Below are 16,761 nucleotides of genomic sequence, written 5' to 3'. Positions count from 1 at the left end.
CTTTTTACCCACTCATGCCACTCCTGCTGGGCCTAAATAAATATTACCAAAGGTAGCATTGATTAAGTACTCATGGAAACCAGTTTCTGGTGCAAAATGTCCCAACTGTAATCATCACATCGTCCATCTTTGGTGTGTTTTCAATCTTTGTAATACTTGACATGACATAATAGTAATACACACTGTCACTCCTCCACCAAAACACAGCCAACCCTCAAGGTAAACCACACAGATGGGTTTAAATGTGAAATTCAAGGGAATGTCTTCTCTCATCCTAGAAACACAAACAACTCTTCCATGAGATGTCTAAAGGATGTTGCCTATTAGGGCATGCAGACAGCAGAACTGCAAAGTGACAAGACAACAACTACCCCTGTCCTGGGGAATCTGGGATTAGGCAAGATCTGAAAACATTGAAAAAAAAACCAACAAACCAACCTTGTCAGCTTCCCTTTTTCATGTAGCCCCTTTCAGCTATGTACACATGGTTAAAATTTTGCTGAATAGCAATTTTTAAAACCTTTCCCGATGTGGGCACCCTGTGAATAATGCACTGTTCAACGAATTCTGTTTCTTTGCCCATTGTCATATGACCTCTCAAACATTTTTGAGAAAGGTTGTTCTCCATGTTCTTGATCTAAGAGATAAATATGAGTTGCAGAAGAGAGGGGAGGTTATTTTCTCACATGCCTTTAGTATATCATGATTTTTTTGGCAGATACCTGTACTATACCTTTCTGGATGTCAGGATTTTGAGTCTCTGTCTCAGTATGTTTCTGCTACCCTTGTATTTTATAAAAATCATGAGGTAATCTTTTCTGTGTATAATACATCTCCTTTCACAAAGACTCACAACAATCTCCTCTGAAATCTTCAAAAAAAGGCTGTATAAAGTACCCACATGAGTGCTTTTAGCCACAATACCCAATCTGAAATCAATTAAGAGTGAATTATTTCATACTCTATTTAACAAGAAGAAACATGCTTTAAGTGGAATACCTTAGGAGTTTAAGCTATTCTCCTTTGTTTTACAAAGCATAACTGGAAAACCGACAAAATTTTCTTTCCCCCACAAAATATTTGAAAAATGATGGAAATCAGGACTTTGCATCAAAGTACTTCCTCAGCCTCAACCTAAAGCCTAATCAGCTGGTATAAAGTAGGTTTGTGTTGGCTGAATTCATGGTCTATTGAGGAGACAAAAATGTGCATACAAAAGTAGGAAGAGGTGGAAATACCACAGAGTACCAGTGCCTTTGTGGGAAAGTGAGAAGCCGTGAAGTGATATACAAGTTCAAAGACTAATTATGTAATCACTCACTGAAAGGTCAACATCAGCAAGGTACAGAGATAAGCCTTAAAATACTCACTAATAAAAAAGGCAGCACAAATTTCAGGAAGAAAAAAAGCATTCAGATACTTTCTGCCCTTTAAATGTAAGCTTTCCGAGAATACATATCATGGTTATGTGGGCTGAGATCCAAGAGGAAAGTGGAGAGATCTCCTCTTACCTGCCTGCAGGACTTCCTTCTCACATGCTGAAGTCACAGAGCCACAGAATTCCAGGATGGGTCAGCCTGGAAGGGAGCACAGAGGGTCACTGCTGCCACCTTGCTGCTCAGGCAGGGTCATCCCTGGGCACAGGAGTGTGTCCAGATCTTCTGGAATATCCCAGGGAGAACACCCCAGAGCCTGTCTAGTCTCTGCTCAGGGCTGGGCAGAAGTTCTGTCTCCTGTGCAGGGGAATTGCTGGGATCAGTCCCTGCCTTTTCCTCTGGTGCCATTGCTGAACCTGGAGCAGAACCCGGGCCCTGCTCTGCCCCTCCTGTACACAGGGACAGCCAGGCCTGAGGGGCCATCTCCAGGCTGAGCAGCCCCAGCTCCCTCAGCCTTTCCTCAGCTCTGCCACCTCCACAGGCACTGCTCCAGGAGCTCCCTGTCCCTACTGCACTGAGGATCCAGAGCTGGACACAGCACTCCATGGGAGCCTCCCAGGCTGGGCAGAGGGGCAGGATCCCTCCCTGACCCACTGGGAATGCTCCTGTCAGTACACCTCAGCACATTATTGGACTCCTTGCCCCCAGGGCACTGCTGGCTCAGGGACAGCTCATTGTCCCCCAGGCCCTTGAGCAGCTCCTACAGGTTACCCCCAGCCTGAGCTGGTGCCTGGAGCTATTCTTACCCAGGTACAGGACTCCATATTTGTCCGTCACAGTTGAGATGGCCACAACACACAGAACGCCACCAAAAAATTTCACTTCAACCCATACAGAGTAGGACCTTACCACATCAGAAGGCTTCAAGCATCAGCCCTTCCTGTTCTTCAGCCCAACCTTTTATGCCCCTCATGTTCATTCATGGCACCTGTGTGCCCTCTGTTCGCTTTGGTGGTTGGTCAGTGCACCTGGGCACTCCATTGCTTTCAATGCTGGTCACCTGTCCAGCACAGCTGTAGCCCATTGGGGATGAGGCTGGGCCCAGCCCCACTCCCAATTACACAAACTGTGTGCCTACATTTGTCTTTTTCAAGTTCAGACAGTTCCTCTGTGCCTATCTCTCCAGCCTGCTCAGGTCTCTCTGAAGGGCTGCCCAGCTCTCAGGGGTATCAGATTTGTGTCCTCAGAACTTGTGAGGAGGCTTTTGTGCCTTCAGCAATCAGGGCCCAGTGCTGAACCTGGGGACACCACCAGTGACAGGCCTGCAGCTAGGCCTGCTCCTTTGTGTTTAGAGCTGGCTTTAGTACAGTTGTGGCTGGGTTTAAATGTACTGTTTGATCTGGGACTGTGTGGATGCTGCTTCTAAACCTTGGTACAGATTTCAGGCCATGTGAACCTGCTCACCACCGCAGTTCATGCAGGGCAGACATCCCTGTGTATATCCCACAGAAAGGGTCTCCATAGTTGGAAATATTGTAAAGGTGTCACCTCTCCTGTCATCTTCATTTAGTTCCTGATTCCCCCTGCAAGAGGCAGGAACACTCACTTTGCTATTGTGTTTAAGATACAAATTTCATTGTTGGCTTTCACCTTCCTTGGTTTGGTACAGTCAGGCTATAATCCCAGGCAGATATCCAGATATTCACGGACAGCGCAGATTCTGGAATAAGTATGGGGACTTTGTGAGGGTGAGAAAATCCTGCCTGTTTTGACATATGACATTTTTTGAAACAGTAAGGAGCAATGTCTGATCTTCCTGAGGAATGGTAGCCTCTTCTTCCCTTGTCTTCCTGACTGATGCATGGAAAAGGAACAGAGAAGGCAAAAATGTTCTGTCTTTAATACTGGGACAATTTTATACTAATGGAAATGATTGCCTTACTTGATCTTCATTCAGTGCAAGAACTGGTGAAATTTCAGTGCTTGGACAGTGTGAGATATGAAGATGGGACAGACACAGGCCAGAAATTCTCATTTATGGAAACCCATTGCTGACAACTCTTGACAGCATTGCCTGAGTTTCCTCCTACGGCTGGTACCAGAGTTCAGAATTTACATTTTGCTTATATTACAATATTATACTTGTTTTCCAGACCACTGCACATGCTGGCCAGCTTAAAACTGAAATACAGCCCCTGCCTTGGCAAGGGCAATATTATCTGTGAAAATCACTCTGATACTTACTTCACATATGTGACTTCCTGGGGCTTGTGGGTGTTAGATTTGGATTTCAGTTGCTTAATTCCCCATTGGGTTTGCATGGCTGAATCTGCAGAAAAGGTTACAGCTTACACAGTGCCCTCTGTGTATTTGCCAGTTCCACAAAGCACAAGGTAACTTGATTAAGGCAGGCACTTTTGACTTCCTGATGGTTTTTCAGTCCGGCACTCCAGAATTTTATAAATGTTTTACAGAGGGAAGATGGGATCTTTTTGTCTGTTGTGGACATCGTTATGTCAAACGGAAGTAGAAGAGAAAAGGGTTTTTCTTAATGTTGGATACCTAATACCATCAAAAGTAAAACAAAGACATTTTAAAAATAGCATCACTAAGGATTGAACTTTTGCTTTCTATAAGACTGCCATTTTATTAGATATTGGTTTAAAATTTTAATGACAAATACCAGTGTCTTTCCCTCAATCATACAACGATTTCACCTCACAAAAGGCAATGCAAAAGGACCCTCACACACTCCACAAGCTTGGGCTTGTTTTCGGGACTGTGCTCTGCATCTAAATTCTTTTCCTATATATTAATTGATTATTTCTCAATAATGTTAAATCATGATATCTATTGAAATTCTATTAACAGGGAGCCTGTTACTCAATGGGACGAACAAACTCCCATATGTGGGAAAGAGGACATTAAACTGAGTCCAAATTATTTGGGGCAATCATACTACTCAGCCACCTACACTCTGCAGGAACACAGACACAGCTTTGTAGTGTTGTATATTTCTAGTGTGAAAAATCTGCTCATTGAAAAAAATTCTGCTGGTCTAAGGATTTGTACATAGTAGGCAAATTCACAATTTCTCTTCTGAAAACCAACGCCCCTCCAGTTTTAGTCTTCCCACCTCTCAGGGCAGGAAGAGCCCTTTGCTGAAAAATTAAGCAAACTTAGGCATATATGGAAATATTTACTACAAAATGAAGATGAAAATCTTTGATGACCTGTGGCACATGACATGTGAAAATATTCTCACTGTCAGGAGAGGAAGCTTCTTGTTTGCCAGAAAGAAGTGATCCTACATGTGCATTTAAAGGAAACTTCCCCACAAAGCCTGATTTCTGTGATTAAAAGGGTATTGCAGACCATTGTTTACCTTTAAGAGAGCTGAACTACCTAAAGTTTTTATAAGCACAGCAAGCTCAAACCTTGAGCTATTTATGTCAGTTTAACCTTGCCAGTCATTACTCCCTGTGATAACTCCATCTGAATTCCTCAAGGAACCATTTTGTGGCTGCTGTCAACATAAACATCTATAGAATATTTTGCTTTCACCACATTCCAACAATCCTCAGCTTTTCCCATGACCCCATTTCCACTTGCACTTCCAAGATCATGACCTCCACTTTGGAAACAGCTTTTGCTCCAAGATATACTCTGCCAACCAATGCACGACCCGACAGAAAAAAGAGCTCTGTATTGAGCATGACCAGGAAGAAAGGTTCTGAAATAACAGTTACAGCTCCAAACCCTTCCCTTATGGGGAAATGACCTGTGAAAAATCCAAGCTCTGTTCTGTCAGCTTTCTCAACAGCCCATACATTATTCCATGAAGTTATGGGCTGATATCCCTTATGGGAAACCCCCAAGTTTGAGCCTGCTACTTTGTGATGATGAACTCAAGACCAGCTGTCTACATCAGGAGGTATGACAAAAATTGGTGCTGAAAGTTAGCCAGTGTTCTTCTCATTTCCTCAAGTAACATATGCAACAGAATTGCTGGTTTTAATTAAATTTAGGTCATGAGGTAATGTTATTTCCCTAAAAAGTGTGATTTATCATGTCCATCATTACTCTGAGCACTTCAAGGAAGCTGTTATTCCATAAAGCTTTTTATTTTTCACTGCAGTAAATCTCACCTATATTTGCAAAGTCTAGAAACAAACTCTTTTTTCTGTGATTTCAAATATTACAGGTTTTCAAAACACTGAGCCATTCAAACCCAGAAGGTAACAGGGAGCTGAGTGACAAAGCTTTGTTTTCCAGTATGACTCAGAAATTTGTTCTGAGGAGGCCCAAGTACTCCCCAGCTCTAGTTATTCTCGTTAAAACTGGAGTAGTTCCATTCATGCCAGCTCAACAGAAATCAAAACCTGGCTTGAAGCCTTGGATCGTCATATTTCAGCTGCTCACAGCAGAAGAGGCCCTTGGAAATTAGTTCTCTCAGCATGTGGTCTGGATGGGGTAATTCTACCTCAAAGCAATAAAAGACAAGAAAATGGCTGCTTTGAGCTGAAGTCAATGAGTTGAGCTGGCTTTGTAACCAAAGCCATGGACAGGGACAATTTTCATTATCCCAGGTTGCTCCAAGCCTTGTCCAACCTGGTCTTGGACATTTCCAGGGATTCAGGGGCAGCCACAGATTCTCTGCACGCCCTGTGCCAAGAACTCAACCTCACAGTAAAAAATTTCCTCCTAATACCTCATCTAAACCTTATTTGCACATCAATAAGTGATGACCCCAATGCTAAAGAAGCCCTTGACCTACAGCGGGAGCAGAAGGGAGAGTGAGCATTTTGATCCAAGCTGGCAAAAGCAGCTACTATGGCAGGCAGCCTTCATTTTCCCAAAGGATCTTTTTCCAGTTTTGAGATGGACAAAGTGCCATTGAAATAACAGTTACCGGCCTACTCTTCCCTGCAGACCTGGGAGATACATCTACAGAAAATTCAGGCAAAAAGTGATAAAGCACACAGCTGTTTGCAGCTGTCCCAGCCCAGATTGGAAGGGCTACATAAATCAGGAGCACTGGATACCTCCTGCCTTTTTACAGAAAGGATACACAATCTTTCTGAGCAAGCGTCTGGCAACAACACAACCGAGTTTTTACAAGCAGTTTTGTAAGTCATTGTCTTCAGCAATTACTTGGTCCTGTGAGTAGCAGTGAAGTTATTTGCAAACAAAACAGCACAATCTTCTGAAATGGGAAGGGAGGGAACTATCCATGAACTTAGAGAAAAATGTCTGTGGAAGTCATGAGTTATCAACACCAGCAGGGGATTAAGATGTTCTGTGGGCCAGACATGGAGACTTTTCCTTCTCCCACAGGTTGTTGCTATTAGTGAAGGCAGGGAAGCCAATTCAGTCAATACTTCCTTTTAAATTTTTACCCAAAAGTAGTTTTCAGGTAGGACAAGATTTTATGTGTCTTGTCAGTGGGCCTGGAGACCTCAGACTAGATCTGAGCTCAAACATACACCCCCTGTTATTAAAATGGTGGCCTTATTAAAAAATAATGAGAGTGCCAAGAATTAGCATCTTTTGCTTAAATCAGAAAAGAATTTGTTTCTATACACCCAACAAAGATCTCTTGGGAAAGATTTCCAGCTCTCCAAGTCAATTTTTGGACACCTACATAGGAGCTATTGAGTTCAGCTTGTCAAGGGTCATAGATGGTGACAGAGAGAATGCAGGTGGGTGCTTGAGTTGGTTGTCAAATGCTCAGCTGAGCACTCTGGAGCTTTTCCTTCTTCCCTCCTGCTCTTCTGAGGAGCCTTGGAGAAAAGGGGAACCCAAAAAGTGGTACAGAGTCACATCAGACACAAACCTATATTAGCTTTTTGATTGTTTTTATTAACCTTAGACTCAACTTTAAATTTCCTGCCTTTCCAGTATTTTGTACCAGACAAAACTTCCGCTAAAATACCTTGTGTTTTATATACATAAACATATACTTATATAATGTATAGAATAAAAATATGAAGGTTTCCACAAACTCCTTGCAAGTTTTTGTGTTAAAAGGAAAATTAGAAAAATTAGATCAGATACTTTTTAATTAGCAACAACTGATGGTTCTTCTTTGCCAGATGAATCAACATGGGAAAAATCTAGATAATGTCAATATATTACATCTCCTTTCAATTGTCATTCCCCCAAACTTCCTAAGAAATCACTGAAATATCCTCTGAAGTCAACTGGAATATTTTTTTTTTGGTACGTTTCTTAACAGCATGCCTATTTCTATAAACAACAACAAAATTATTCACTGAAAAAGCTTAAAATATACAGAAACATCAGACATTAGAATCTTTAATATACATGTAATTATTGAGACAGGAAGCCTATAAATAAGGCATTGGAATAGAGAGGTGATCCTCACAAGATATAATTTTACACATACTTTTACGTGACCATCAGTGATTTTCAACAGAAACGCTTCTCTGGATGCTCAGGCTGACCTAGACTTAAAATGTGGCTCGTATTAGGGTGTTGAAGGTGGGAAAATAAAAATGGATGGCATGACCACTTCTGCTCACAGTCTAGACTCACAAAACCTCTGTCACAGCTGCAACCTCTGGGCACAGGGCTCTGCACCTACCAACATCACCCAGGGATGTTGCGTAAAGGCAGAGAGCTAAGGATGACATAAGTTAAAAACATAGCTTAACAAAGTGGTTCTGCAGGAGAGTAACTCAGGTTTTCCTACTCCCTTGGCAATATCTGGAGGCTGTAATGTTAACTGCTTGGACATCTGCATCCCAGAACGATTTATTCCTTTAGAAACCAGCGTAAACAGTTGTGCGCTGCTAGGAACCAGAATATATCACTACTCAACAAAGGCAACTGAATGCAAGGAAAGAACTCAATCTACTCTTAAATTTAATAATCTTGATTTTAATGCCTGGGAGAGAATTTTTTTTCTTACTTTCTTTACATGAAACTGAGAAGGACATTTTTAAGGTCAGGCATTTCCTGAGCTTTGCCCACAGTGTGTGTTTAGAGGTCTATTATATGCATGCTTCCCCATTTTTTCCCTATTCCCAGTGCTCCTATTTTTTATTGTTCTTAACCTCAAGCATGGCACCTGATAAAGATTAAACCCTGTAGGTTGTAGCACGGTGCCAGCAGTGACACAGAGCCCACACCTTACATGTCATATCCCCCTCAGAGGACACGGAGGAAGGAAGGAAAGGAAGGTGCCAAACTGCCTACATGATTCTGTTTCAATTAGCAAGACTTCTTGCCAGCTGTGTGGAACTGGAACAAGCAAAGCATGAGGAATATGCTTTGCCTGTAACTCTAAGCCACTCTCTAATTGCTGTGACAAGTGAATTAACCTGAATGAACTGAAGAATTTTTTTTCCAGCTAAGAAAGAGTGAAGGGAACAGGAATTAAAATATCTAAACATTTAGAAGTCTTCCTGCTTCACACTGCAAAAGTTACTACATGTATCACAAATTAAGTTGTGGTGCTCTATGTGAGTCATGTGCTCTGGTACTAAGCAGTATTCCCATCAGAAATGTGGGGAATAGAGAAACTATTCTAGAAGTTACCCTCTCTTAATTCCTGGCCACTCATCTTCTGAAAGGCACCTCTGATTCATAAGGGAAATGTTGGGATGCTAGGAAAAAAAACCCCATCAGTTCTGATACCACAATTTCTTGTTTGTACCAGCAGCAATGTTCCCCCAGATGCCAAGGGAATGAGGGATTCTGGGTTGGAAAAATGCAACAGGCCTGTTTTGCCAGGGAAATGTGTGGCCAGTTTTTCAGGAATTAATACACTAGGGACTCTTGTAAACCTTTTGTCATTTTTTCACTTCATAGGCAGGCTCATCTTGGCTGGGCAGCTGTGCCTTGCTAGGGAAGTGCAACTCAAATATTCCATAGCACTACCAAAAAATGGAAAAACAGTTAATGGTTTTCTCATTTATTGTGTCCATGTGCTTCTTTCTATTTTATTCACCTGTGTCCTCTGAAGTACATTTTGTGCTACCCAGCCCGGAGAATGTAATAACAGGGGGGCTGTGCCATCAGCTGAGGCATGCTGGGGACACTTCTCTGACCTTAACAACACAGTGCCATGCCAGTAAATTGCCACTAAAAAAAAACCAATCATGAAATCTGAGGACATGATTCACCTTAATCTGTTCCAAGGCAAACCATTGTTGCTGGAGAAGGGGTTGAATAAAACTCAGTGATCAATTCTTTACTGTTCATATGCTACTCACACAAAATAATGGGAAGAACAAGCCCAGGGGAAATGTGTGATGGGAGCCACCAAAAGCAATTTGTTGTGAGTGCTGCATGACTGCAGACCCCATCATGGCTGTGTTTGTTCCAGTCTGAAGCCACAGTAACTCCTTTGTGATTTATGGGGTAACAGCAGCCGCCGAGTGTTCCCATCACTGGTCCAAGTGCCAAGATTGTACATAAAGATTCTTTAATGGCTCAGGTCTCACTTTCTAAGCTTCAGTACCCTGAACTATGGAATAATAGAAACCTAAAACCAAACAGTAACAGGGAAAGCTTTGGCCATTAACTTCTCAAAGCAATTTTAAGGAAAACACATTAAAAGCACCACTAGTTCACAGATCAGCTGTGCAATGGTTTTTATTCCCAATCTGTGAAAGTGGATATTTTCCTTGTAAGCAGGATTCATTTTCCATAACCATGTTTTTTTTAGTGCCACCTGTTCTGGAGAAGCATCTGACATTTTTAAATGAAACCAAGGCTGCCAAGACACATTTGAGTTTACTATAAATTTGTTCCTGACAGGTTTTTCAGAGGCCTCAGGCCAAAGTAGCCCTGAGTTCTTGGCAATGATATTTAAAATTAGCAAATACTGTCTGAAATGTGCAACCTTTGTTTCACAGTATTTATTCACATACATACTTGAGCTCTTATGTACACTTCAGGTCAAGTAGAAGATAGACATAATCTAATTAATTTCCAGTTTAACCATCTTTTATCCCACAAAATAGCTTAATAAGGTCTTATTTTGACAAGAATTAGGCCTGACACTTTTTAACTTTTGCAATATACTCAGTGTAATTAAGTGTGAAAAAATACACATTCCCTAATTGATTTGATTTATTTTCTGTTCTCAAAACTATTTACAGTTCTATCCTTTTGTTGCTACTTTAGTCACCATATTTATCTACTCAATTTTTTGAGTCACTTCTGTGAGCTGCACACAGAAGTCTGGTTTCACTTGGATCTCCAAGGGAAGTCAAATATTTTCAGATCTAGATCTCTATTTTACTCCTTTAGCTTTTTATCCTTTTATTTTTAGTTTTAATTTTTTTGCTACAATGCTTTATCAGTGCTAAGCAGCAAACTACACTGCCTTGGAAAAGACTTTCAATTAGAGTGTGAAGAAATGCCAGTATAGGGAGAGAGTAAAACCTGTGGTGAGATATTCCAGAAGGAAACAGGCAGAATTCCTTTGTTCTCTGAAGATGAATCCACTAACAAAAAAAAGTTCATTTGGTATTCACATATCTTGGAGAAATTAGAAATTATACACAGTGCTGGCTGATTGAGCTGTTAAATTTTTCCAGAATAATACACACGAGATCTTCTACATCACAGCACAACAATACTCTCCTGAGAGATTTTAAAAGCACTTGCAAACCATGGGAAACCAAGGATGGCAGCAACACAAACCATGAGCTGCCAATGCAAGTTTCTGTGGGGTCTCCTGTGGTGCCAAGGAACTGTCAGCAGTGCACCAGGCCTGACTGGGGATGTGTTACAGCTGATACCTCTGTGGTTCATGCTGTATGTGGGCCAGAAATTATTTTTCCAGAGCTATCAGTGAAAAATAAAGATGATCTGAAGAGGGAAAAAGCTTCTGCCTGTCCACCTTCCTCCTCCACATTGTTCCTGTTTTCCTTCTACAGTCATGAGGGTGGCTGGGACAAGGACAAGGACAAACTGGTGGCTACAGCAGACAAAAATTTTTGGAGAGACCTCCCTTCCTGGATCTTCCTCAGCTCTCCTGTCCTCTTCAGGCACATCCTTGTGTCCATCTCCATCTCATCCTTCCTGCTCTGTCTCTTTTCTGCTCAGAAAAACATAGACTGATTGCAGCAGTTAATGGGCCTGTGGGAGACGGACAGGCAGGGACACCCAAATCCATCACTTTGAAATATTTATTCTCACATTGCTGTGTCTTTTCCACAGCCTAATGGACCACACTGAAAGCCAAAAAGTAAATGCCAAGTGGCCCATAGCTAAAGATATTATTTCCTCTCATATGGCTATTTAAAAACTCTCATAGTGCTATTAAAATCTATGCAAAGGGGCTTACAAGTGGGAGGGGGAGTGAAGAATTGTTTTATACACAGCATTATTGTAATGGAATTAATCAAAAGAGATGTTGATCATATGTTCAGCTTCCATGAGGAGACTGTATTTGAAAAAAGAGCTGGCTACAGGCAAATGAGCAACAGGAAAGAAAACCGTAATCTGATTATTTTAAGATGTAAGATTTGCAGGATCATGTACACATCCCACATACTCTTTTCTTTTGTTTGTTTAGTTTTGCCAGAGGTTTTTTTCCTGTAAATTGACAGGCAATGACATCACTTAAAAATCCTGTACATTCTCACATGCAATGTCATGTAACACTGTCATGTAGCTTCCTTGACCAGGCAGGTTAAACCTCATATAAATTCATATCAAATTCATATAAATTCAGGCAAGTGAATTAGTTATAAACTTTTTTTTCCAATTTTGAATTATGTAGAGCAACAGAATAATTATAAATGTTCTTTTTTTTCCCCCCAGAATGAGAACAAAAAAGCACCTGGAAATGTGCTCTAATGAAATAAAGATTATTTTGTGCACTGCATAACCTGGAAGCCATGGATTCAGGGACACTACAATTGAAGCAGGGGTTTTGAAGAGCTAGACTGGAATGCTTGGAGAACAGTAATAAAAAGTAATGCGAGTTATGTAGACTATGCTGAAAGGGGAGACTAAAGCTTCATGCTTAAATTTTACCTACAAGGGAGGCCAGGAAGAAATTTTTCTCCTAATCACACTGCATAATTAAATAAGTAGACAGTGGGTCTGATCTAAAGCCTGCTGCTGCTAATGAAATACTTTGCATTTATTTTCCTGAGCTCTGGCTCAAGCCTGTGACAGTCAGAGAGCTGCTCACCTTCCTTTTGGATCCATGGAAAATTTTCATTGCTGGAAGCAATGAGGCACACACCAACACAGTTTGATCAGCAATTAGGCTAGAAAAGGAAAATGCAAACTATTCTTGCAAATTCAACCCCTGTGAAGTTCCCAGCCACTGCAGATGTTCAAAGTATGAGCACACATTTGTGATCCCTGAGCTTCTTGGCTGCTGCATGCAGAGTAGACTCTGCTCAGTTACTTAGGGAACCTTTTCTCTCCTTAAAGCTTGGCTTCCTGAGCCTGGCTTCACGTGAAAAAGAGAGCTTAGACATTTTTAAAGCTCTTGTTAACATTCTTTAATTGAGAGGATGGGCTGGAGGGAAATGGTGAGTTCTCTTAGTAGAGGTACCAAAACTGTTCATCCTTTCTCAAGCCAGTTGTCCTCTCTATCTGCAGATATGGAAGGTCACAGATTCATCTGGGTGCTGCAGAGAAAATCAAAGAAGAAACCAAAAATTCCATATCAGTGCTGGCTGATGCAATACATTCACCTGCAGATGTTCCCACTTCCCATACCTATGGCTGCCACTATCCTGAAATATGGATATCAGCTGGAGAGATAAATACACTTTATTCCTAAAATATAAATGAGGTTTGTGAGTTGTGGTTTTTTTTCCTTTGCTCTTCACAAAATGCCTAATAGCTAATAAATATTTCCAATCATCTGGAAATCTCTGAGTGGGAACAATTATCATGAAAAAAGCATTGCAAAATCTTCCATCAACCATCTGCACTGTTCCAGTGAAAATAAAGGAAGAGCAGAAAAGGGATATTCCTTATTTCAGTGTGATCAAAATTGTTGAATGCCTTTCCAAGACTATACTAAATTACTTCTATTTTATGTTTTGAAACTGTCACAAGTCAAACCTAGACACTGAATTAATTAATGATGCCTCTAAGAATGATTCCTCCTTCAGCTTTTTTATTATAATTTGCCATGTACCTTCCCAGGATCCAGGGAAAGCAAATAGCTCAGTTGTGCTTTTACTTTATTCCTAGGAAATGCAGAGTGAATTGCAACTGTGTGACCTCCAAAGCACAAGTCCTCAAGTTAATTAAACTGAAATATTTCAGCATAGCAGCTATGGTTTCACATTGGTCATTGCTGCTCTTTGGGACAAGAAAGTGCCTCTCTCTCACCAGTCCTTTGATTATTTTGGAATATAAGTTGGGTGCCAAATGCTCCTTTCAAGTTTTCTGTTAATGCATAGTCTGCGTCACACTTAATGATTTTTTACGTCAAGTGTATTTGGTTCATGGGAATCATTTAAGAAGTTTTCCATTTTGGGGAAAACAGTAGGACAGATTTATGTGGGTAAAACCAAATGTTAATAATGTCCTTTATTTTGTGTCAATATTTACAGAAATGTCTAATTAATGTAAAAGAAAGAAATAACACTGATTGAAAAAGCAGTTTCTACCCATTAATATTCACTACAAGGTTTTCCAGCTGATTGTAGAGGAGTCTGCACAGGATCTAGCATGTTTTTAATAATTTATACATAGATGTAAGCATTTACATGCTTATTGTTTATTGCTTATAAGCATAAACATGCTTATTTAGGAATAAGCAATCTCTTATAGCCAATGCAATTTGTTTTATGTTACTTTGCATTTTGCAGGGTTCTAATATTTTCCCTAAAATCTTTGTTCCTGTCTGAGGAGCAGAAGAGAAGGACCAGGGTTTAAAAACAGCCCATGATGGATCTGCAACATGATCAGCCCCAGCACTGGTGAGGGTTGTGAGGCCATGACTCCACTGCTGCTTCTTGTGATGCCTGCAAGCTCCAGAGAAAAAATCAACCAATTAAAAAAATGTTTCAGTTTGCAGCCACAGAACAAGCCAAAGCCTGCAAGAAGGATGCTGAGAAACAAACGGTCAGCAGAGTTTCCTGCTAGACAGGGACAGACACAGCCACCTCCAGCTACATGAAAGGACACAGTCGTGTTGTTTTCTGCCAGACTCATATGTTGTTTTCGCCATCATTTTCTCATTTTAACAGCATCAGCAAGGACTGAATTAGTTCTTGGGTTGTTTTCCCTTATTAAACTAAAAATCTCACATGAAAGGGACTTGTCGTTTACTTCAGGGTAGGATCCTTCTTGTGAGATAGCAGAGAAAATCTGGTTTCAGTTGCAGCAGCGTAATTTTGGGGTGTGCTCGCACCCAGGGACAAGCAGGAAACACTTGTGTGTCTGGGATCTGCAGGGACTGGGGAACAAAATTTTATAGGTCTTGCAGCAGAGCTGTCCCTCCATGGAAGGTGTCACCCTGGGGAGATGCTCAGAGCCCAGAGGGAGGGATGAGTGTGGGTGAGACCTGCCCACAATTTTCATTTTATCCTGAGCTGACAGGCTCACATGAGACAGCTGAAAAAGAAGTTGAGAGATCTGAAAGATAAAAGTAACGGGAATGGTGTGAGAAACAAAAAGAAGAGCCAGTAAGCAAGAATTTTCCAACTTATATCTTACCTTCTCTGTTCGTACACTAAAGCAACACCATTAAAGAGAAAAGAGTTAAAAGTGACAATAATCTTCCTTTCATGCCACACTGTAAACATCCACTTCCTTTGGAAACAAACCAGGAAAACAAGATAGAAATACTCTAAGCCACTGTCTATACAATGACCTGTTCATGAGCTAAGAAGGCCTGCCATCTGATGAAACTTCGTCAGAGTAAAGATTACATCCTAATGCTTAATTTAAAGTATGTTTTTCATTTATTTGGGTTGGTTTAGTTTGGTTTGTTTTGCTTTGTTTTTTTTTACAAATGTGTACAGATATTTTGTGTCTCTTTCGTTGTGTGCACATGCTCGTCAGAGAAACACATCAGCTCTAAGAAGGAAAGAGCAACTTAAGAACTATTTCATTTGTAAATTTAAGGTAATTACAGTTTACAGCTTAGCTTAACATATACATAGCAGTTCAAATGGAAAGATCCCTGTGGTTTTACTGGAACATCAGAGGTTGGCAACACTTAAAAATAAACCTGTGGCTTTCCCTCAGCTCCTTCTCTGATATCAGCAGTACTACAGATAATAGTGAGTACTGATATACTAGGCTCAGTTACAACTGCATCATAACTATCCCAGGTTAGTGTGTCCTCCCTTGGAAAGGGTTAAAGGACTGAGAAAATTCCGTGTAACTTACTTAAGTCCCTTCAGTCCCTGACATGAGAGCAACTCAACTCAGCTCTCACAAGAACTACAAGTTATGGATTTGAAACCAGGGCAGTCAAGCAGACACCAAAAAACCAGAGGTTTACTCTTTCAACAGACTAAACCTTGCCCTGAGTAACACTAAAATGATGTCTCCAATGAAATTAAATACTTTACAATTTAGCCTGAGGGTTTTATTTGCTCTTTACAGGAAGTCCAGGGACCACAGTGTTAGTCAGAGAAGAATTAATGACCATTTCTTATTAAACACAGAGAGCTTTAAAGTATAAGTGGAAAAAACCAAGTTTATTGCTGTTCCTCTAAAAAGGGCACATACTTTAAAGGAAAAAATAGGAGTCCAATGGTATGCAATAAAAGCAACTTACAGGGAACAACAAATACCAAGGTGCTGCTTGGTCAGTAGTATTTTCATTGTGCTGCCCATGTTCTGCCATGCTCACTAATAAACTGAGGTGAAACAAAATCAATGTATGAGTGCATTATAGGGCTGTCCATAATACTCTGTTGAAAACGGAGTTTATGTATATATTTAAAACAATATCCATGCACAGACATTGCAGCACAAATTGGTGTACTAAGATTTTCTTCCCTGGGGCCAAACTTGTTTTAACTTACAAGTTGCTGCCCTTTAGCCAGAATTAGTGGCCATGGCACTTATGCAAAATTTCAGCATTTTTTTACTCTTTCCCTGGTCCTGCATGGCTCAGGATCCTGATCACCCTCCGCAGACACCCTGAACTCTGCTTCAGATTCACAACCTCACTCATTACTGGGGACTCGAGTCTCTCAATCCTGCATGTAACTTTCCAAAAGGCACTGTTATTTTGTTGGTGACACAGGTGAAGATCAAAGACTTGACAAGTTCTTATTGAAGCAATAATATTTGGCTATCACCAGCAGCATTTGCATATTTCTTGCTTCTAGATGAGATTAGTAAATTCAGCAAATAATGTTATTTTACTTTTAGTTCATTCTCACTGCCCTCTTCAGCAGGTTTAAAGGGA

General features: G+C 40.7%; 1 long non-coding RNA gene across 1 annotated transcript in view; it reads left to right on the top strand.

The window, feature by feature from the left end:
• Positions 1-15,345, top strand: part of LOC143693496 (uncharacterized) — a 41,434-nt gene extending 26,089 nt beyond the window's left edge. Inside the window, exons 2-3 of the long non-coding RNA XR_013181200.1 lie at positions 12,975-13,170; positions 14,201-15,345. This is a non-coding gene — a long non-coding RNA (uncharacterized LOC143693496). The remainder of the gene's footprint in view (positions 1-12,974; positions 13,171-14,200) is intronic.
• Positions 15,346-16,761: the final 1,416 nt, after the last annotated feature.

Source organism: Agelaius phoeniceus, chromosome 2 (genome assembly GCF_051311805.1).
Source record: "Agelaius phoeniceus isolate bAgePho1 chromosome 2, bAgePho1.hap1, whole genome shotgun sequence".
Taxonomy (NCBI): Eukaryota; Metazoa; Chordata; class Aves; order Passeriformes; family Icteridae; genus Agelaius; species Agelaius phoeniceus.
Note: the sequence above shows the minus strand (reverse complement) of the source record. Positions and strands in the feature narration are given on the sequence as shown.